General features: G+C 42.0%; 1 pseudogene; it reads right to left on the bottom strand.

Annotated features, from left to right (window-relative positions):
- Positions 1-17,986: 17,986 nt before the first annotated feature.
- LOC122335041 lies at positions 17,987-22,779 on the bottom strand (annotated as a pseudogene).
- Between the last annotated feature and the right edge of the window lie 205 nt (positions 22,780-22,984).

Below are 22,984 nucleotides of genomic sequence, written 5' to 3'. Positions count from 1 at the left end.
CATCACCATAGAAGAGCAAGGGCTCTCTGGATCAGACGCCGTGGTGGCACACCAGATACCCGCTTCACCCGATTCTATATCGCTGCTATAAGAGGAAAATAGGAAACGACGTATGTAAAGTAGTTAGACAGATAGTTGAACAAGATAGTGCAGTGTTAGCTGTCATTACCACAATTGGCTGGAGAGCATCACATTTGTATGAAGGACAGACTGCTGTGTTCCTGTATAGTAAACCAAATATAAGACCTCAATTAGATAGACAAACAGGGCAAATTTGTTTCTTCCCTACAAAAATACCAGGTGTCACGTGGCAGTATCTGACAAGATGGTATCCTCTAAATTGAGAAGGAAGATAGACAAGTTCAAAAAACTATACGACTTGTACCCAAACCTCTTGACCCTAATCATAAGTATGACGCTGGTCGTCCTCTCATTTGCACTATTCATCATGATATACATGGAGAAACAACGTGAACATCATGTCACTGAATGTGACGATCTGATCAATCAAACTCTCCTCCGGCAAGTCGGAGCGGTCAAGACAGGAGATGAGCACTGGTTAGACCACCCGAATCCGCCACATCCGTATGCTAACAATATGTGGTGGAGGCTGCTTAACTTCACTGCTAAAACGAATGACTTGACTGACTGCTACGTGTGTGCACAACTCCCTCACAGCATAACCGGAGGGGATTGGTGGGCCTATCAAGACCCAGATAAGGATCTGATCAAGCACATAACAGCAATATCAGTGGCAGCAGCAGGGCTACCCGAACACAGTGACTTCTGGATCATGGAGAATTCAACTGAGTGAACAAAGATTAGAACCCTGAAGAGGGTGGCAGGCCGCATTGCTATAGTGAAAGACATACCATCTAACCTGACCTGTTATCGAAATGACGGGGGACAAGACTCCATGGGAGAAATACCCATCAATCACTGCAATGAGATGTACAACTCACTCCTGATCACTCAAGAAGCCGGTCACAAATGCATGGGGTGCTTGTTGAATACCATCATTGGGGTAGGACTTCTGCCACAATGTCACATCAGCCGACGTTATCTCACCGGTAGCAACCCCAACGATCGGGTGAGATGCAAACAAGATTGCTCAGAAGTCCACATTCCTGACAACGATGGTACCAGTGTGGTGGAGGAATGGTACTGGCTGTGTGGACATGTCGTGTATGCTTCACTGCCCGTCGGTGGACAGGCACATGTGCTATGGTACAGTTATATGGAGGCGCTATCGCGGTAAGAGCACCAGAACAACTTCACGAAGAAGCCAGGACATCGCCTCACTAAGGCCAAGAGAGAAATCGAAAAAAGGGTGACTTCACTGCGTGACCGAGTCAAGATATCAAGCCTTGGACGGAACAACCCTGTCCCGAAAGAACATCGACTATGGAACGGAGCTGAGAAATTCTTCCAGGCTTTGATCCCGTCTCTTGGGGTAGCTTTCCTCCAAAATGAAGTGGAAGTGACACGGTATGAACTAATCAGCTTCATGAATACCACAAAGGTAATGATGGAGGGGATCAAGGAGGAACTGAGAGGCCTGAGACTGACAGCGTTGCAGAATCGACTTGTGTTGGATCAACTTACAGCCATTTCCGGAGGCGTGTGTGCTGTTGTAGGAACTGCATGTTGTACCTATATTCCTGACAATGATGCTGATGGTCATATGATAGATTTGGGTATTCAGAATATCACCAATGCTGTAAACAGGCTAAAGGCTAGGAGATTAGTGCTGATGATGATGTGTGGGGATGGAATTGGTTCAAGGGATTATGGCAAAAAGCTGAGTATATTGGTTTGCTTGCCATTTCAGCACTATTTGTGTTTGTCCTGTTACTATGTATATGGCCTTGTGTGATGAGCATGGTAAAAAGAGCAGTGAATTCGACTATGAGAGCTTCGGTCACCCACCAAATGATAACGTTTAATCACTGGGGGAGTAAGGTAGAGGATAAATCCAGAAAGGTGTTGAATATTGTTGATTGTGATGATTATGATGATTCAAGTGATGATGAAGAGTAAACTAATGATTAAAGGGGTCTCGAGTAGATAATTTCACAAGATAACACCATTTAAAAGGGAAATTCTACATTTTAATTAACGTTTTCTTTTATAAAGTCAAGAGATGATTTCCTCAGATTGAGTTTATATAATCTCCAATTAATCATATGTTAAGAGTTTATTATGTTTTCAAACCCTTATTGTGTGATGGTGTGTTCTGAATCCATGTGAATTTACACACTTGATGTTATCGTTAAGGGATTTTATTTTATTATATTCTCATTTGACAGGTGATCAAGAATGATCAAAAGGGAGGAGTGTAATGGAAATTATTCTAATTGATTACATTTAATGTTTATTGTTTACTTGTAACACTGAATTAAATTAACTTCACTATTAAACTAACTTCACTTAAAGATAGATTGAGCAACACATACATATATTCGTAACATCACGGTACTAGGCACGAACACAAATGCGCAATTAGTGACCTGGAATGTTAGAGGTATGGAAAACATACACTGTGTGCGTGACAGAGGTTAAACCCATGTTAAACAACCTCATGTGGGTACAGGATGCCCTATCTGTGCTAGGTACAGGAGATAAACTAGAGAAAAACCAGACACAGTAAGCACGAGATGTCACCCATCTCGTGCTTACTGTGTCTGGTGACTTTGAACTATTTCAATTGGTTCGAGGTGGATTTGAGCGACCTTGGAATGTATACTTTTGCCTATAAAACCTCTAACCTGTGAGCTCACTGTTATCTCTTTGCTCACAGACTCCACTGTGTGTAAACCAGATCATTCTCTTTGTTCCTCTGCGCGGAGAAATAAAGGCAAGACAAAGACAAATTTGCTGGACTCTTTATTTTTCAGTCTTCACATAATTTTGAGTTGAAAATTCCATGACAATCTCAACGTTGAATTAACAAGGTATGTTGAATAACCCAATTGTTCAATGCAATGCAAAGTCTCAATGCATTTAATTTCAATGCACCACAAAATCTGTGTATTTCTGATACTGTTTTTTTTTTTCTCTGCTTGAATCTCTCCATCTACATGCTGAGAGAATTAATTCTCTATTACTGTGTGTGTGTGAGCAAGGTATGACAATTGTTCTAGTCCCTTTTCGCCCTGCAGGTATAGTTTCAGGTTACTCTACTAACTCTGTAGTCTTTCATTCCTTATATAGACTTGCTTTGTCTCTAGTCTGCTAGTTTTGTGAATCTTCAACCCATATATGGAGTTGTCTTTTGTCTTCTCCGTAGTGGGCAGTTGTCCTCAGTTGTCCAGCTATGCAATAGAGGTCAACGCCCCATAAGGGCTATATAAGCTGATGGTTTTTCTCTCTGTGTTAAGCTGCATTCTGAATAAACCAGATTTGATTTCACTCGTGTGGTTTGTTTCGACTGCTGCTTCCAGGCGCCTGAATTTGTTCTGTACTGCTGATGAACGGACACAGGGGGACGCATACACTGAAGAAGAGAAGTTCTTACAGTTCTGGGGGCTCGTCCGGGATACATCTGACCAGGTAAGAGAAAGTATAGTTTCACTACCTGAGTAGATGTATCCGCGTAAGTCAATTGTATCGTGTTTGATTAAATTCAGACTAGATTGACTTGTTATAGTACGTGTCCGAGTCATCAGTGGTCAGAATGGGACAAACATATCCTAAACCTGAACCCTCTGAAACACCCAAAGCATGGATGGAACGTTGTGGTTGGGGATACTACACGGTTCCATATCTTGATAATTTGGCGGGATGGACAGCGGGTACCCAGTGGCGAGATTATCCGCGTGAGGGCACTTTCGACCCAAGTCATCTGAAAACAGTTTACAATTTAGTATATGGAGGTGAGGGCGACCCTGATTGGGATTACAATTATATGAGAGGAGGATATGACGTGTGGTATAAAATGGCAGAGGTTTGGAGGCAAAAGACGAATGCGTATGTTCCAAAAGCAGTTTTGAAAACTGTACCAAAACCAAAGAAAAATGATAAAGACAAACCATTGACAATGTCTAAACCGTGTGACGAGAAACCGCCACCTTATGTTGCACCGCCTGTGCCTAATGCACCGCTCCCAAAGAATCCGCCCGTGTCGAGCATTTATCCGTCCCTAGCTGCTTTGTCTGGTGAAAAGGAGCGTTGTCACAACACCCCAAAAGAGGGGCCTGACGAGGGTTCTGTAATAGACCCTGCCAGCATGTCCACCTCGCCAGATAATGTAGCTGCGGTATGGGTAGCGAGGAATAAGGGAATTGATATTCAACCACCCTCTCCAAGTGCTCTGAAAGATATCCTGTCTATGCTTCCTGGTGTTGAGAATCCTGTGGCTTTCGTTGATATGTTAATCAGATGCTCGCGCCACTGTCAATTAGTTGGGGCTGATTATAGATTCATTCTGCATAGCAAATTAGGCGCAGCCTACGATGAGAACGCTGTAATTAAGGCAGTACCTGTTCTCGCACCAAAATTTGACGTAGTTAAGCGCGAGGATTTAACAGAAGGAATCGGGCAAGGAAAGACCAGCAGGAAAAGGACAGTTATTGAATTTGCATGGCGTGATGATCCGGAAGAAATGATGAGCCAACTGAGTGTACAATTAAAAAGTATCTTTTGATTTGAAATCTTCCAACCGTGATCTGTCACAAGTCACTAACTGTAAACAGGGCAAGGATGAGACTGTTGCATGCTTTTTCACCCGTTTTTCAGACGTGTGGAAGGTTGTGGGCGGACTGAAGCTGGATATTAATGAGCCCAACCCGATGTTCATATCTACCTTTATGTCCAACTGCCTTCCAACCCACAAGGATGTTCTGAAGCACCATCTGTGTGACAGACATAACCTGAAGGTTAAAGATGCGGGGGTCAAAATCAGAAGATGGTATGTTCCCTGAGGTAGGAAAACGCAACGTTGTATGTGTGTCTGTAGCTGGTGGCTATGCACCAGGTACACAAGGAGGATTTAAGAAGGGCAGAAAGCCAGGAAGGTGTAATTATTGTAACAAGCCTGGGCATTGGGCTAGAGAATGTAACAAGCGCAGGGCCGATGAGCAGGCAAGGGCGGGGCAACCCCAGCCCCCGAGAGGGTCCCCACAGATGTATGCACAGATGTATGCACAGCCTAGCAGTCAGCAGCAACAGTCTCAGGCTCCTTACCAACCTAGGGGCTACGCGCAGCAGCCTGTCTACCGTCCTCAAGAATAGGGCAGCCCACAGAGTTCTGACCCCACTGAAGTTGTAAATTCCGCACTTTTATCTCTTTGTTTTGCTTCCCCACAGGGCGTGACTTGCCACTCATTGAGTTACATGTGAATGGGCAAACGTACCCCTTTCTGTTGGATACTGGGGCTACGTTGTCTTCTTTGGGGTCTATGTATAATGGGCCTATATCATCATCATCTGTTAGCTCTGTGGGAATCGATGGGGTGCCCTTCAGGAGTCCTATGACTCCTCCCTTTGTTGTCTTTTGTGTGGATGATCCAAATTGTAAATTTAAGCATCGTTTTGTGTTCATGGCTGACTCTCCTTTTAATTTGCTTGGTAGAGACTTGATGTCCAAACTGTGTTTGTCTCTATCTTTTGCAGGGTCACAGCTTGTGGTTGAAACTACTTCCTCTCCCTCAGCGCCCTTGGTTGCCGTCCAAGGCCTTATAGTTCCTCATAATGTTTCTTGTGTTCACAGCAGCGGCCCTGACTGTCCTTCCCTTACAGCTCTCCCTGACTCGCTATGGGCCTTACACAAGGATGATGTTGACCTCGTGTCCTGTGTACCATACGAAGACTTAATACAGGCCTGTCGTCTTCCTAGTTCGTTGTCCATCATCAAAACTAAGGGCCATTCTGTCCTTGATACCCTTGAGGCTAGAGGTAACACTTTAGCTGACCATGCAGCCAAAACTGCTGCAGCATCTGGATTGATGCCATCATGGTTGTCGGTCTCTGCTGTTTCGACATCTGTTATGACTAGTAATATGTTACCTGACATAGATATTTGTGCTATACAGGCGGCCGCTACAGAAGCGGATGTGGCGTTTTGGATCTCTGAGGGAGCGTCAAAGAATGACGACGGTATTTTGGTTGACTCTTCCGGCCGTGTGTGTGTGCCAGCCTCCTGTGCCCGTTCTTGGTAAGAGAGTTTCATGGTGTCACACACACCGCGGCCGAAGAGGGGTATTGGATGAAATGACCAATTTTTGTGCATCCAACATTTAGCCACATATGTTAATTCCACTTTAGACAGGTGCATGGTTTGTGCTATGAATAATTGTTCTAAACCTTTGGCGTCGCATCAACAGCTCCCTCTGCCAGAGGGCCCATTGCAACAATGGCAAGTAGATTTCACACATCTACCTAAGAGGGGCCCATACAAATACCTATTGGTGTTTGTGGACAAATTTTCTAGATGGGTGGAGGCGTTTCCATGCCCAAAGGAAGACGCCCCACTGTGGTACGATATCTACTCAAAGAAATAATTCCTAGATATGGTATACCACTCGCCATAGACTCTGATAAGGGCCCTGCCTTCGTGTCTAAAGTACTAATGAACCTAATGAAAGAATTGCAGATCACGTGGAGACACCACATTCCATATCATCCTCAATCATCTGGTATAGTCGAAAGGGCAAATCGTACTATCAAAGATAAATTACGAAAAGCAATGCAAACGGTCGGTCACCAAGACTGGACCTCACTGCTACCCGTTGTCCTGGCAGAAATGAGAATGTCACCCCATAAGGGTCTCAAAGGTCTATCACCATATGAGATGGTGATGGGACGCCCTTTCCCCGCGCCTTGGAGAAAGGGAGGGTGTGTTTTGGAAGATGGGGGATGTGATGTCCATATGAGTGAATATGTGCAGTTACTAATTGAAGCTCTCCACAGAATTGGAGCAAAATGCATTCGAGTTCAGCACCTATGCCAATTGACATGACTCACCCTTTTCAAGTGGGTGACACAGTATTAGTGAAACAATTCTTAAAAATGGGAGACCCATTGGACAAAACAAAATATAGTGCTCCTACCAAAATTGTTGCTGTAACTCGAACCGCCGTACTAACTGATTCTTTTCCACAGTGGATCCATGCAACCAGGCTGAAAATGCATCAATCAGCAGTATGAATGTCTAATAGTTTTCTGACCAGATTGTTATTAGCCGTCAACACCTGAACAAGGGGCCACTCTTGTAGGATCATTGATCACTACTGTCACGGGACGGAGGGGCTGGACGGTGCGCATTACTGGACTGACGACCTGACGACTTCTTACGTGAGATTGGTTGCTATTGCACAACAGAGGAGCTGAACACGCAGCGCTGTTGCTGACATAGAAACTGACTGCACATATCCTTTGATTATATTATTTAATTATTATTTGATCAGAATGCAGCTTCTGTTAGTATTCATGATTTTTGTATCATTACAATGTGTGAACTGTGTTTTACCTACTGATAATTTGTTCTGGCAATATGCCAATTGGACAGCTAGACATCACACCAATGAGTCATGTTATGTATGTCAGCAAATCATGTCATCAACTGTATCAGTGTCCATGTCTGTCATGCCTCAAAACAATATAACAACTGTATGTAGATCGCTTAATAGCTGGAAGCCTGCCGTTAACTGTGATGGGTGGAGCGGCTCAATGACATCAACACAGGTTCCTTCCTGAAGGAACATCTTAGGATAAGGCCAATGTTTCAGAGTTATCTTACCCTGTTCAGATATTCCAGCATACCTCACAGCATAAGAAACAGTACCACAGGTTGAAGAGATCTGTAGCTGATGACGTCCCTGAGGAACATCAACTCTCAACTAAATGGCACCGGTTCTGGACCTCTTTGGTGCCCACGTATGGTGTCAGTGATCTGTGGCATCAGACCGAAGTTCTGCACTACCGTCTGGCTAAATTTGTTAATGACACCACAATTGGATTAGACGGAGCGCGGAGGGAGCTGGGTGCTCTGCGTCTGATGACCACACAGAATCGACTAGCCCTGGACATGTTGCTAGCAAAAGAAGGCGGAGTATGTGCTCTGGTTGGTGACCAGTGTTGTACGTGACGTCCCAACTGAGGACGAACCTGCTGGTGCTGTGGGCCATGCTGTGAAGGAAATGAAAAGGTTGCAGAAGACTTGTATGATGATGAACAAAAGATACAGGACTGGGGGTGGGGTATTTTACATCACCTGTTTGGCTGGATGACTCCTTTCTTTACTGTGCTTGTACCAATTTTAATAATCGGTTTTGCTGTATGTGTTTTTGGACCATGCATTATGAGATGTTTGATGGATCGTGTGTATGCCACAATTGACAGTATGACAGGTCCTCGTTATACTCCAATGGCCAGAAATTAGGCTCTTCAGCCTAAAAGAGGGGACTGAGAGAATTAATTCTCTATTACTGTGTGTGTGTGAGCAAGGTATGACAATTGTTCTAGTCCCTTTTCGCCCTGCAGGTATAGTTTCAGGTTACTCTACTAACTCTGTAGTCTTTCATTCCTTATATAGACTTGCTTTGTCTCTAGTCTGCTAGTTTTGTGAATCTTCAACCCATATATGGAGTTGTCTTTTGTCTTCTCCGTAGTGGGCAGTTGTCCTCAGTTGTCCAGCTATGCAATAGAGGTCAACGCCCCATAAGGGCTATATAAGCTGATGGTTTTTCTCTCTGTGTTAAGCTGCATTCTGAATAAACCAGATTTGATTTCACTCGTGTGGTTTGTTTCGACTGCTGCTTCCAGGCGCCTGAATTTGTTCTGTACTGCTGATGAACGGACACAGGGGGACGCATACACTGAAGAAGAGAAGTTCTTACACATGCCACCGTTTATGTCTTTACCGTGGTAAATGTTGATGACAACATTAAATTAACAAGGTATGTTGAATAACACAAATGTTAAATGCAATGCAAAGTCTCAATGCATTTAATTTCAATGCACCACAAAATCTGTGTATTTCTGATACTGGTCTTTTTTTCTCTGCTTCAATCTCTCCAACTACATGCCACCGTTTATGTCTTTACCGTGGTAAATGTGGATGACAACATTAAACTAAGAACGTATGTTGAATAACACACATGTTCAATGGGGTAGGACTCCATACGCTCATTAAGACATAAAGTCTCAATGCATTTAATTTCAATGCACCACAAAATCTGTGTATTTCTGATACTGGTCTTCTGTGACTCTTTATATATTTCATCTACATGTCACTGTTTGAGTTTTTACCATGGTAAAAGTGGAAGACAACATTAAATTTAACAAGGTATGTTGAATAACCCAATTGTTCAATGCAATGCAAAATTTCATTGCATTTAATTTCAATGCACTACAAAATCAATGTATTTCTGATACAGGTCTTTTTTTGTCTGCTTGAATCTCTCCATCTACATGCCACCGTTTATGTCTTTACCATGATAAATGTGGATGAAAACCTTAAATTAAGAAGGTATGTTGAATAACCCAATTGTTCAATGCAAAGTCTCAATGCATTTAATTTCAATGCACCACAAAATCTGTGAATTTGTGATACTGGTCTTCTGTGACTCTTTATATATTTCATCTACATGCCACTGTTTGAGTTTTTACCATGGTAAAAGTGGATGACAACATTAAATTAAGAAGGTATGTTGAATAACCCAATTGTTCAAAGCAATGCAAAGTCTCAATGCATTTAATTTCAATGCACTACAAAATCAGTGTATTTCTAATACTGGTCTTCTGTGTCTTTGTTTATTTAAACGGGAGTTTTTATCGCCTTTAGCTGAAATGGAGTGATCAACGTGGTCGCTTTGCGATACTGATACCCTGTTCTCCGAACTACTAAGCAAATGAAATCAAATAAGGTCCACCACATCCACTCTCCTGTAAATGGACAGTGAAAAGGTTTGTCGGTCTGACATAGAGTGTCAGTAATGTACAACGACCACGTTAAACAGTCCATTTCCGGCTAAAGGCGATAAAAAACACCCAATGACATGAACAAAGAAACGCCGTTCAGAGCGATCACGTGTCAAACAAACTAAAAGTAAATCATTTATTTATTTATTTATTTATTTTTTCCCGGTGCAGTTTGCATTCAAGCGTTGGACTGACAAACAAGACTGGCAACCTCTCAAGTCGAAGAGAAGGGCCCGAGTTGCAAAGGAACGTGCAGCTCTAAAGAGGTCGCTGTAGAGAAAGAGAAGGTCTGTCTATCGCTCCCTGTAGGAGAAAGCAAGAATGACGACGTTGAGCTGTCCTCCGTCACACCGACGAAGCAGAAAGGCGGCACAGAGAAGACAAACATCGCTGACGCTGCGAGCCACACTGAGTGCAAGTAAACGCAAGTCTATTTCTCAACGATATCAAATTAATCAGGCACCTTTATTTACATTTCAACCATATCCTGTCAAAGCACTCAACGCTATACAATTCGGAGCACAGAGTGTCAGTAATGTACAACCACCACGATGAACACTCCATTTCCAGCTAAAGGCGATCAAAACACCCATCGACATGAACAAAGAAACGTCGTTCGGAGCGATCACCTGGCAAACAAACTAAAACTTCTAATAGTTCCTTTACACAAACAAAATTAAATAAAACCTTTGACACCTGTTTAGAAATCGTAAAAACTAAATAAATCAATAAAAAACACCCACTGACATGAACAAAGAAACACCGTTCGGAGTGATCACGTGTCAAACAAACTGAAAGTTAAAAAAAAAAAAAAAACTACAACAAGTAAAATGAAATAAAAACGGAATCAAATATTAAACAATGCAAACATAGACCAATTGAGTTCAACGAATCATTGATCCTGAAGACATGGATCAGCATGTTCAGGTCCTTTGATTAGGGTCAGAGCTGAAATTTACAGGAGAGTGGATGTGGTGGATCTTATTTGAGGATTCCTGACGCAGGAAAAGGCAAATACGGATTTTGTAGTCAGGCACCCCGAGAGGAAACAAATGGGGGCCTAATGTCGAAGGACTTAAAGCGGCCGTGCCTAGGATTTCTTTAAACGAATAAATAATTAGCTCTTCGGTTGATTCTTGAATTTCTTAAATCATTTATTTATTTTTTTATTTTTTTTATTTATTTATTTTTTTTCCCGGTGCAGTTTGCATTCAAGCGGTTGGACTGACAAACAAGACTGGCAACCTCTCAAGTCGAAGAGAAGGGCCCGAGTTGCAAAGGAACGTGCAGCTCTAATGAGGTCGCTGTAGAGAGAGAGAAGGTCTGTCTATCGCTCCCTGGAGGAGAAAGCAAGAATGACGATGTTGAGCTGTCCTCCGTCACACCGACGAAGCAGAAAGGTGGCACAGAGAAGGGCAAAGCAAAGCAGCAGCAAATGTAAAAGGGTAAAGGAGCGAGCAAAAACAGTCGGCCCCTGGAGAAGAGCGCTCGCTGACTGGTGAAGGAAAAGCAAAAGCTTACAGCACCTGGTATTCCCAGGCGGTCTCCCATCCAAGTACTAACCAGGCCCGCCCCTGCTTAGCTTCCGAGATCGAGCGTGCTTTTTTTTTTTTTTTTTTTTATTATCATAAGTATCAAATTATTACAACTCATTAACACAGTATGACATAGCCATCCATACAATACATAAACGCAAAATCCTTCATTCAAATTATCACATCACCAAACATTTCCACACATATAATCATCCTATGTTATTTAACATTACAAATATAATTCTCTTTCAAATATCTTTAGAAATTTAAACTCAATCCTCCTTTGTCTTCCACAGATATAAGTCTACATCCATTAATAAAAGCCTTTTCATAAACATCTTTGCTCAGATATTTCCACATTAGATAAATACTTTTTTCCACAACAGTCCTGAACATCACAGCTACGTCCACTTTTTTCCCTTCATAATATGCCAAATTCCTCCTCGCCCATATTGCATACCTTGCATGACTTAAAATAAAGTTACACAAATTAACCTTCTTATCCTTATAATTCATACATTCACCAAATAAAAACAATTTTTTCCATTCATTTCCTGTTACATCTTTTCCCCATTCCTCCTTTACCACATTTTTCAATTTTTCATGAAACACATCAAGCTCTTTGCATTCAAAAAAGATATGCATCAAAGTTTCCAGGTCAATCTTACATACATCACATTCTCTGTTAATATTTTTATTTATTTGATGAATTACCACCTTTGTATATATTCTATTATGTCTTAATTTGAAGTCTAAATATTCACAGTCCAGTCCATTATATTTCACACTTAAATTCTTCCATATTGTTTTAACGTTAAATCCTGGGAACAGTTTTGGCCAAACAGCTTCTGATGCAGGCAATTTAATTTCCCTTTTCAGGAATATTTTATATATCAGCTTAGTATTTATATCAGCCAAAGGTTTCTTTTTACCATTTTCAACATAAAACATTTCTGGCATTCCCCAATTTCCCGGTTTAACCGTTTCTCTCTCAATCCCTTCTACCCAGCTCCTGGGCAAACTTATTTTAATGTTTTCACATACAGAGTCCACTTTTGATTTTTCAATTTCCTCATCCCACTCTACCACATAATCATAAATGGCTCTATTTGGTAAAAAAACCTTTTACATATTCATAAGCCATATCCTTTACCTGTCTTACTCCTGCTTTCATGTACAGTCTATTATAAAACATTTTCCCTTTCATCCGTATCTTTGGGTTCAAAAATATTGGCTGCTTGTGTATTTGATTTATATTTTCACACTCGTACTCCACATTCACTAAAAACTCAGACCATGCACTCAATACTTCTTTATAAAACAGTGGCATATCTTCAATCATTGGCTTCTCCACAACCACTACTTTTGTCCAGAAAATCTCTCATAAAACCCTTCCATCCATATTCCACTTTATCATATAAGTACTTCTCTATTGTTTTCACTCTTACTGCTTTCCTTTTTACATCTAAATCAATCAGCCTCAACCCACCCTCCTTGTAATCTGCTATTAATGTTTTTGTTGATATTTTCACTCCTTTCCCCTTCCACAAAAATGTGTTCACAACCTCCCTCATTTCATTCAACAACCAATCCGGTAGATCAATTACTCCCATCACATAATTGCATTTAACAAGCAATAGTGAATTAACTACAACTACCTTTCTTCTTAATCTTAAATCTCTTAATCTCCAAAACTGTAAAACCTGTTTTATTTTATTTAAAATCCCAGTCCATGTAGCATCTCTCGCCTCTTTTGCATTTACTCCTATATTCACACCTAGAATCTTTATATATTCTTTCGCTACTTTAAAAGGAATATCTTGTCCTTCTATATCTATTCCACCTACACTCATTATTTCTGATTTATCAACATTTATTTTAGCACCTGATGCTTTACCGTATGTTTCCATATGTTTCATTACCCTATTTATACTCTCTCTATCTTTGACTGTTAATGTTGTGTCATCTGCATACTGATGAATTATGCTCATTCCCCCATATGGAATTTGGATTCCTTTTATTTCCTTATCTTTTTTAACTAATGTCGCCAAAGGATCAGCCGTTATTGAATACAGCAATGCCGACAACGGACATCCCTGCCTAACTGACCTCTCTATAGGAAATGAGTCTGTTAAAACACCATTAATCTTTACACAACTTTTTGAATTACTATACAATAACTTTATCCATCTTAAAATCCTCTCCCCGAAACCAAATCTTCTCATTACTTGCTCTATAAAACTGTGCTCTACACTATCAAATGCCTTATTTAAATCCATACATAAAATCAAACCCCCCTCCCCATCCTTTCCCATTTTGTCCACAACATCTCTTATTGTGCACACTGTATCTGAAATATCCCTGCCTGGTATACTATATGCTTGACTTGTGATATTATACTCCCCACTATCTCTTTTATTCTATTTGCCAATACTTTTGTCAATATCTTATAATCTGTATTTAAAAGGCTCAAAGGCCTGTAATTTTCCAACTTAAGCCGACTACCTTTATTTTTATACAAGATAGTGATTACGCCTAAAGTCAATGATTCTGGCACTTCCGCTCTCTCTTCCATAGTTTTATATAGCTTCCATAAAATGGGCGCTAAAACCTCGATGAACGTCTTATAAAACTCGTGTGTTAACCCATCCGATCCTGGGCTTTTATTTGGTTTTGTTTGTTTTATTGCTTCTTTTATTTCTTCTATGCTTATTTCTCTATCACACATATTTTTATCGCCCTCTTTTAACTTGGCACTCAACGTGTCTAAAACTTCATCTACGCACTCTTGTTTTACACCTTCTTTCTTAAACAATCCCGCATAAAATGCCTCCACCACTCCTATTATTTCCACATAATCAGTTACCTTTACACCTTTTCCATCCTCCAGTTCCATTATATGATTTCTCTTCTGCTTTCTTTTTTCTAGATTCAGAAAGATCTTTGTACTCCTCTCTCCCTCAACCGCATACTGTGCTCTACTCCTTACTTTTGCACCCTCACTTTTTTCTATTTCATACTCATCCATTTCTGTTTTTATCTGACGATAACATTCTTTGCCGTACTCAGGATTACTTTCTATTTTTTTGCTTCTTTCTCCAACGCCTTTTTCAGTGCTTCTATTCTACTTTCCCTCATAAAGTCCCTTTGCTTTGAATACCTAATGCTTCTTCTTTTAATTTTTTCTTTCATTCCTTCCCACCACTCACACACATTTTCATCAAACAAAGGGTTTTCCATTTCATAACTTATACATTTTCTGATATTTTCCTTATAAGCCTCTTCAGTTAATATAGATGAATTCAAACACCACACTCCCCCTCCTCTTTCTCCCAGATTTATACCTATCTTTACTTTTATAGCTGCATGATCACTTATTCCTAAAAAAACTATATTTCACATTTTTAACATAATTTAATATTTCTCTTTTAACTAAACACAAATCTATTCTGCTTTGTTTTAAGCTTCCCATTACCATTTGCCTTCTAGAAAACTCTCTCTCAAATGGGTTTTCTTCTCTCCAAACATCTACCATTTTATCACTTTGCATCCACTCATTTAGATATTTCCTAGACACATCCGATTTGAAATTAGCAGTGCTTGAAGCATCTAATCTTGTGCACCACACATTGAAATCTCCAACCACTATACATTTACCTTTACATAATGGCTTTGTTTCTTTAAAAAGTTCCTTTCTTTCAGCTTCTACATTTGGTGCATATATATTTATCAATCTAAACAATTCATTACAAAACACAAATTCTATAACTAACAATCTCCCCTTATCATCTTTATATATTTGCTTTACACATTTCAGTTTTTCTCTTTTTATCAAAATTACAACACCACATGCTTTTTGAGTCCCATGATTAACTAAAATATCTTCTTCCCATAATTTTTTAATATTTTCCATAATATCCTCTGTCCAATGTGTCTCTTGTAAACAGATTATATCTGCTTTCAACATACCAATCACCTTCTCAACCTTTTTTGATTCTCTTAGTCCATTACTATTTAAGCATGCAATGTTCATTGTGCCCCACATAGCGAATATTGCAGTTAAAAGAGTTCTATAGCGCATTTAAATTTACTAAAAGTCTTACTTTTTCCCCCTATACTCCATCTCTTTCTTCTTTCTTTGCCTCTGCATGATCTTCTCCTCACATGTGTCCATTTCCTCTCCTCCATTTGATTCTGGAGTCTCTTGCACCACATTCTTTCCCCCTTCTCCACTGACCTTCTCCCTCACCTGAAACGCCATGCCTTGACTTTTGGCATTACTACCTTCTTGGCTTGCAATACCACTTTTTGCTGTCTCCCTCTCTTCTTCAGTCCTCGGTCCTTTCTCTTTTCTCTCCTCTCTCTGACCCGAGATCACGTCCTTTGGACAGGTCTCCTCCCAGAGCCTCTCTGTTCTGCTGTGTCTTTTTTTCTGCTCCCGTTGTCCCTTCTCACCTCCTCCACGGCCACAGAATCTTCACCCTCCTCATTCTCCTCTTCCTCTTCCACCTCATACAGATCCGTCCACTTCCCATCACTTCCCTCTTCTTCAATCTCCACCACAGTTTCGCACACACAAAATCCAGTTCCCATCTTGCACACGTTGCAGATCCCTTCATTACATTCCCGTGCATAATGTCCTTGTTTGGCACACCTGAAACACTTGAAGCTCGGACAGTCTCTCACAACATGCCCAGGCTGAATGCACAAACGACACACTTTCACATGTCTGTCATGTATTACTCGAAAGTGCTCAGCACCTCCCACTGTGTCTAACTTTGTAGAATATGGCAACGATTTGACGGTGTCTGTGAACTTAACTTTCAAAAATCTTGTTCCATCCGCGATATCAGTTCCTGGCCACATTCTCCTTTTAATTCTTGAAACCGCCATCACTCCCCATTCCGTCAGCTTTTTCAATATTTCATCGTCCTGGATATATGTGGGCAGACCCAGGAACGAAACCACCAACTCTGTGCTGCTTATTTCTCTCGCCATGATTCTGCTCTTTTTTATATTTAGTCTGTCCAGTAATTTCTCCTTTCCTTTCTCCTCCTGCATAGTCAGCTCATATTCTCCTGGCGTTTTATATCTGCATCCAATAACCACTCCACATTCTTCTTTTACTTTCTTCAACAATTCCATCATAGTAATTCTGTCATCTCCATCTATCACCACGTGTACAGTTAGATGCTTGTCATAATTTCTCTTCCTTTGTTCGCCATTGCTGACTGTCTCCTTCAAGCTCCTCTTGTCCATTCTGTTTTCCTTCTCCATGTTCTTTTTTTGCATTTTCCACCTTCTCAGAAACAGAAATATTTATCCCCAAACAGCAAGAGCTGCCTGGGGATTAAAACAACCGTTCAAAGAAAAATCCCTGCTTATTTGACGTAGTTTTCCAACAATAAAGAGTTCCAAGCTCTTCCAAACAATCAATCTCCAACTGTTCTCGCCACTGACTCACTCACTTCCTGAATTCCAAAAGAGGGCGCTCAGGGTGGTATGGCCGTAAGCGAAAGCAGCCCGCGAATGCGAGCTATTTAAAGAAGGCACCGGCAGCAGGCCAAAGACGCACATTTACATTTACATTTAGTCATTTTGCAGACGCTTTTATCCAAAGCGACTTACAATTGAGAGTACAACAGCGATTGATTTTTTTGAGAGACAAACAGACAGAGTAAGTGCTTATAACACCCAGTCACAGGCAGTGTTCAAATTAGTACATGCCAGAAGAGAAAAAATAAACAAGGGGGAGGAGAAGTGAGAGTAAGTTTTTTTTTTTTTTTTTTTTTTTTGATGAGGTCAGGTATTGCTGAAAGATGTGAGTTTTCAGCTGTTTCTTAAAGATTGCCAGAGACCGAGCATTCCGGATATACGCACACAAGCTTTTCCACTCCACTCTTTTCCTGTCTTCTGCAACTCTTCTACATTGTCTGCCTGAGAAAAAGGCGCCCCACCGGCAAACTTGGCGGAGTACAGCATTTCCGCCGTCCCTTACCACACCTAAACAACACGTCCATTTCGCCTTCTTTTTCACGCCTTCGTCCCTACATCAATTCCTTCCTTCTGTTGGGAAAATCTTTGTTGTTTCCCTCCCAGGTTCAGGTCTGTCAATGATGAGACTTACTTTTAAACTTACTATCTTAATTAGTTTAATAAAGTCAGAATAATTGAGACTGAGCTCAGGATACAGAACAACAGCATTAAAGGCATGCAGGGCAGTCCTGTATGCTCACACTACATTTCACACAATATTTATATTCTTGTGCTTGCGTTTTCCTCCCACTCAGGGTGTCCTTCACAGAACCAGGTGCAGTTGTTTCTTCTCGACCAGTAGATGGGCTCAGCAGTCTCCATATCTTGTTTCTGTAGATAAGACATTTTGCACAGCACATACACATAATATCAAGTAGAAAAACTCAGAGCCTTTATGAGGCCTGTGCACAGTGCTTCTATTGAGTAAAACCTGTAAAACATAAATCCTTTAAAACATAAATCCCACAATTCCTGTCTTGATCTCTTTGAAAGAGATCACAACCTTTGCTCCACTTCTTCCTCATCTTCCATGTCACCGACTGCTTCTCCCTCTCTCTGACCTTCTCGAAGGTCAGCTCGAACTGCTGTCAGAGGCCTGCTAGGGGCAGAACAGAAACAGCAAGCAGACAGGTGAAACCATGTGTTACCTTTTCCAGCCAACTGTACGCAGTGCGAGGTTCGCGCAGTTATTTTCATGGGCTCTGACCACCTGGGGGCAGACCATTTTCGTTTCATTTGTTTCAGCCTCACCCACTGCTTGTCCTCTTTTCGTGTCCAATTCCTGTTGCCCTATTTCAGGCCAAAACTTCTGTGGGGAAAATGTGTCAATAACAGCTCCCACCTTTCGCGGGCAGGCCCCAGGTGCATCGGTGCACCCATACCCAGGCATTGGGGCCCAGGGGCCAGGAAACCGGCGTCCAGTGGTTAATTCAAAAGGAGTAAATCCAGTGGTTCTGTTTATTGAACATCTCACAGACATTAAAGCTATTGGCTATTTTGTTTTTAGGGTCTGGTTCAGTCGTTGAACTTTACCTTGGCTTTGAGGATGGTAGACTGCTCCATATGAGTGCTTCAATCCTAGAGCTGACTCTACTTGGTTCAGATGCTCATTTTTAAAGTGTGTACCATTGTCTGACCCTATGACTTTGGGGAACCCATGTATAGGTATGTAGTGATTGATGAGGCATTTTATCACTGACATTGCATCCTCCCTGGCACATGAGTAAGCTTCGGGCCATCCTGTGAAACTATCCACCATGACCAGTAAGTATCTCTTTTTGTGGACAGGATTTATCATGTCTGTGAAGTCAATCACAGTCATGTACCCAGGGCCTCTATCCGTGGGAAAGTGGCCAGGCAACGGATGTGTGGTGGGCTTCACATTATATTCACTACAGGTCTGACATTCAGCAATAGTGTTACTGATCATGTGTGGTAAAAATGGATGCCACCACCCCTTTAACCTTTTGGTCATATCTTTTGAATTACTATGTGCTAGCGAGTGGGCCTCTGCTAGCACTGAGACAGCTACTCTAGCTGGCAACACAGGGCTTCCTTCTGGACCTCTCCACAGTCCCGAGGCTGTTTTTGTTCCCCCTTTTTGTAACCAGGTAGTTTGTTCTTCGGGGGAGGATGCAGCTTGCTCTCTAATTATGAACTCTTTGATTGGCTTCCCTGTTGATGTCACAAATCCCACTTTGGCCCACCCTTGCAGCTCAACTGTAGCTGCCCCTACTGCATAGGCAGAATCTGAATATATGTTCACCCTTTTACCACTTCCCTTTTGCAATGCTGATGTTAAAGCTAATAATTCAGCTCTTTGAGCTGATGGTTTAGTTGACAACTTCTGTTGGACTGTTACTGTCAGGTCATCTCCCTCCCCTACACTGGACACCACTGCATACCCAGCAGAAAGAGTACCCTGATCATTTCTGAAACAACATCCATCACAAAACAAGGTCACGTCTGGTGATGACAGTGGCCTGCTACTCATACCCTCCCTGATCTTGCTGTCTTTTTCTACCCTTTCCTCACACATGTGGGGCTCTCCATCCACCACTAATTCTGCCATATTTATGCCCTTGTGTTCATGTACAATGTTTGGTGCAGTCAATATCTTGATCAATTTGTTTTGCCTTTGTGCAGAGAATGTGAACGAGGAGGAGGTAATGAATGCTACCAGTGAGTGGTTTGATAGAATTATCAATTGGTGTCCCATTTTCACATGATTGGTTTTTTCGATCATTTTAGCTACGCCAGCAGCGAATTGAGCACAAGGGCTTGTTTCTGTTCAACCACGTCCAATGGAGCACTCACATAACTCAACACTCGTCGTTGTTGAAATTGTTTCTGGTAGAGCACACCACTCACAGTTTTGCCCATGGTTGTCACATCTAAATGGAAAGGTTGGCCATAGTCTGGGGTTTGTAGAGCAGCAGCCTTTGCCATGTCCCCTTTTAGGGTAATGAAGGCCTGTTCAGCCTCTGTTGTCCAATTCAATTCACCCTTACTGTTTTTCATTCCAATTTCCTTCACTAAAGCTCTCAGAAAAGCTGTTCTTTCAGTGTAATTCACAATATACTGTCTGCTGTAACCTATTAGGCCCAGAAAAGACAACATATCTTTCACATTTTTGGGTTTTGGGTGGTTTAGTATGGCTTGTTTGGTGTCATTTGTCATAGAGGTTCCCTGCCGACCCACTAATCATCCTAGAAAAGTGACCTCTGGCCGGCAGACTTGCAACTTTTGTTTGCTTGCCTTCAACCCTACCTCAGCCAGAAGTGACAGCACCCTCTCTGTGTCTGTCAGACAGGTGGCAGCAGATGTAGATGCAATGAGCAAATCATCCACATATTGAACCACAATTGTGTTGGTATCGACTGTCAGATTGTTCAGCAGCTTTCTTAGCTCTTGGTTGAAAATGCCAGGGCTCAAAATGAAGCCTTGTGGTAATCTGGTGTAAGTGCACTTCCGGCCGTTGTATGTGAAGGCAAACACGTCCCTATTCTGCTCTGCTAAAGGTATACAGAAAAATGCATATGCCAGATCTATACAGGAGAAGTGGGGTCAATCTGGTTAAAATGGTGTAAGGATTTGGAGTGGGCAGTGGTGTTGTCAGAACCCTCTCATTTATTTTTCTCAGGTCATGGACCATTCTATATTTCCCTGTGGAGTGTTTAATGACAGGCAGTATTGGGGTGTTCCACTCAGAGGTGGTCTCACACAGCACTCCCTTGTTCAATAGACTCTGAATGGTGGGGGCAATACCAGTCATGGCCTCACAATTATTTCTATACTGTTTCTCCTTTACCACTGTTGTTTTGTCTATTTCAAAAGACACTGGCTGAATATCACAATAGCCCACATGCTCACTTCCTGTTGACCATAACTTTTCTGGTAGGTTGGCTAGCATCTCTTCTGCTCCTGGCCCATCCATTACAGCATTAGTCTTTTCTCTGTTTGACCTTAACTTCTCGTAGCTGCCCTCACATATTTCCTCTATGTGTAGTCTGTGACCTCCTGTCATGTGGGATCTTTCCCAACCCTGTCTCTCATCTGCCCAATCTGCTGGAGATGTGTGGTACAGAGACAGTTTTCATTTCAAACCAGTCATATTGTTCCTCACTTAACCTTACTTCCACAGCTACCCCTTCCTTTCCAGTGTAGATGACTGAGCCTTTCAGGTTGGTATGTCTTTGATCTACATATTGCATAAACCTCATCATTACTTTTTTCATAGTATAGAGTACAGTGGAATGGATCAGAAACTGGCAGGAAGTGTCTCAACAGGTCTGGTCTCTGGTTTATCAGCTGCCTAAAGTTGGTTTGTTCTGGATGCAGCACTCTGACCCAATAAATGTCCACCCCACTCTTCCTGCTGTAGTTAATACCCATTGACCAGCTGCAGGTACTAGACCACCCTTAATGCAGCAGTTTTGTGTTTTTCCATTTGGAAAAGTTAAAATGATGCCCTCTGGGCTACACAGAATTTTCACCCCCAATTTTACTAACAGGTCTCGTCCGAGGAGAGCAGAGGGCACACTGGCAGAACATAGGAAAGGGTGCATGACCTTTTGACCTGCTACTTCTACAGACAGAGGTTTGGATATTGGCCAGGCTACAATTTCCCCAGAGAACCCTTTGACTTCCTGTACTTTACAGGAGAGTGCGTCCTTTCTCAACCATTCCAGCCTGATGGTAGAGAAGGAGGCCCCAGTGTCCACTAAGGCCTGTACTGGCTGTCTGTTGACCAGTATAGTTAGGTAGGGCTCAGCCTCAGCCCCCTTACAGGTTCTCTGTGGGTCTTGTCAATAATCCGCCTGGTCTGCCTGGCCCCAGACTGGGCTTTGTCTGGGCACCTGTTGGTTGGTAGACCACGGGACATTTCTGGGGACACCTCTTCCTCTTCCCTGAGGCCCTCCTCTGACAGGAGCCCGTCCCCGTGCAGGAGGTTGTCCCCCTCTATTCAGTGGGCAGTCTCTTTTCCAGTGATCACCTGCTCCACACAGATAACACCCCTGCTCTCTCCCTGGTCTCCCGTAATTCCCCCTATAATTTTGGTTTTGCCACCCATGTCCATATGGATAATCACGTGGGCCCTGAGGCTGATAGTTTGCTGCCCCTTGTGACACTTCCTGTCCCTTCATCCCCTGATTCATTACAGGCATTTGCAGAGCTCCCTCTCTAGGCTTCTTTTTATTCTTTTCTTTTTCTGCCTCTATTTGCAATTTTAGTAGTTGTGTTTTCAGTTTTTCTACCTCAGAATCCTCCCTTTCTTGTTTTTCCATGGCTTTGTCTACATAGTAAATGAAATACCTGGCCCATGTTTTGCTTTGTTTTGCTTTTCTGGAACTCCCTTCACTACTGCCTGCCTGTAAAACTCTTTACAGATGTCTCTGCAATCTGGGTGCTGCCCTGTCCTTTCTTCCCATTCAGCTTCTGTCCTATGCAGATATGTTGATGCAGATTCTTCTGCTCCTATCTTAAATTTGATAGATTGATAAGTCATTTTTGGTGTTGGATAGAGGTTTGTAAGAGCCCTGCTTATTTGGGTAATTACTTTGGACAGTGGTTTCTCATTGGCCATGTCTTCTATTCTAGCTTCATCCTCTAGAGTAGTCATCTGGGTTCTGGTAAGCAGATGTCCCATTAGGGCCCTAAAGTCCCCTATTGCTAGTTCATTACCATGGGTTAATGTGGTGAGTTTATTTAACAATCTCATTCCTCCCTTAGTTAGATCTGGCAATTTCTGCAGTACTGCATTCATGTCTGCATTTCCCCATGGTCTATACTCTGGATTCTGGTGTCCTCCTATCCTGTACAGTGGATACTGGGTTGGGTATGTTGTTCTAACCCCCATGTCTTTCTTTAAATTTAAGGCTTGTAATAAGGTGGTTCCTGGGGCACCTCCTTCTCCTTTGTGGGGGCTGGTAGCTGTACCAGCCCTGGGTGGGGCCTGTGCCGCCTGTTTAGAACCCCAGTCTATGTCCAGC

The sequence above is a fragment of the Puntigrus tetrazona genome, unplaced genomic scaffold (assembly GCF_018831695.1).
Source record: "Puntigrus tetrazona isolate hp1 unplaced genomic scaffold, ASM1883169v1 S000000694, whole genome shotgun sequence".
NCBI classification, from domain to species: domain Eukaryota; kingdom Metazoa; phylum Chordata; class Actinopteri; order Cypriniformes; family Cyprinidae; genus Puntigrus; species Puntigrus tetrazona.
This window is presented reverse-complemented; position numbering and strand designations above follow the sequence as displayed.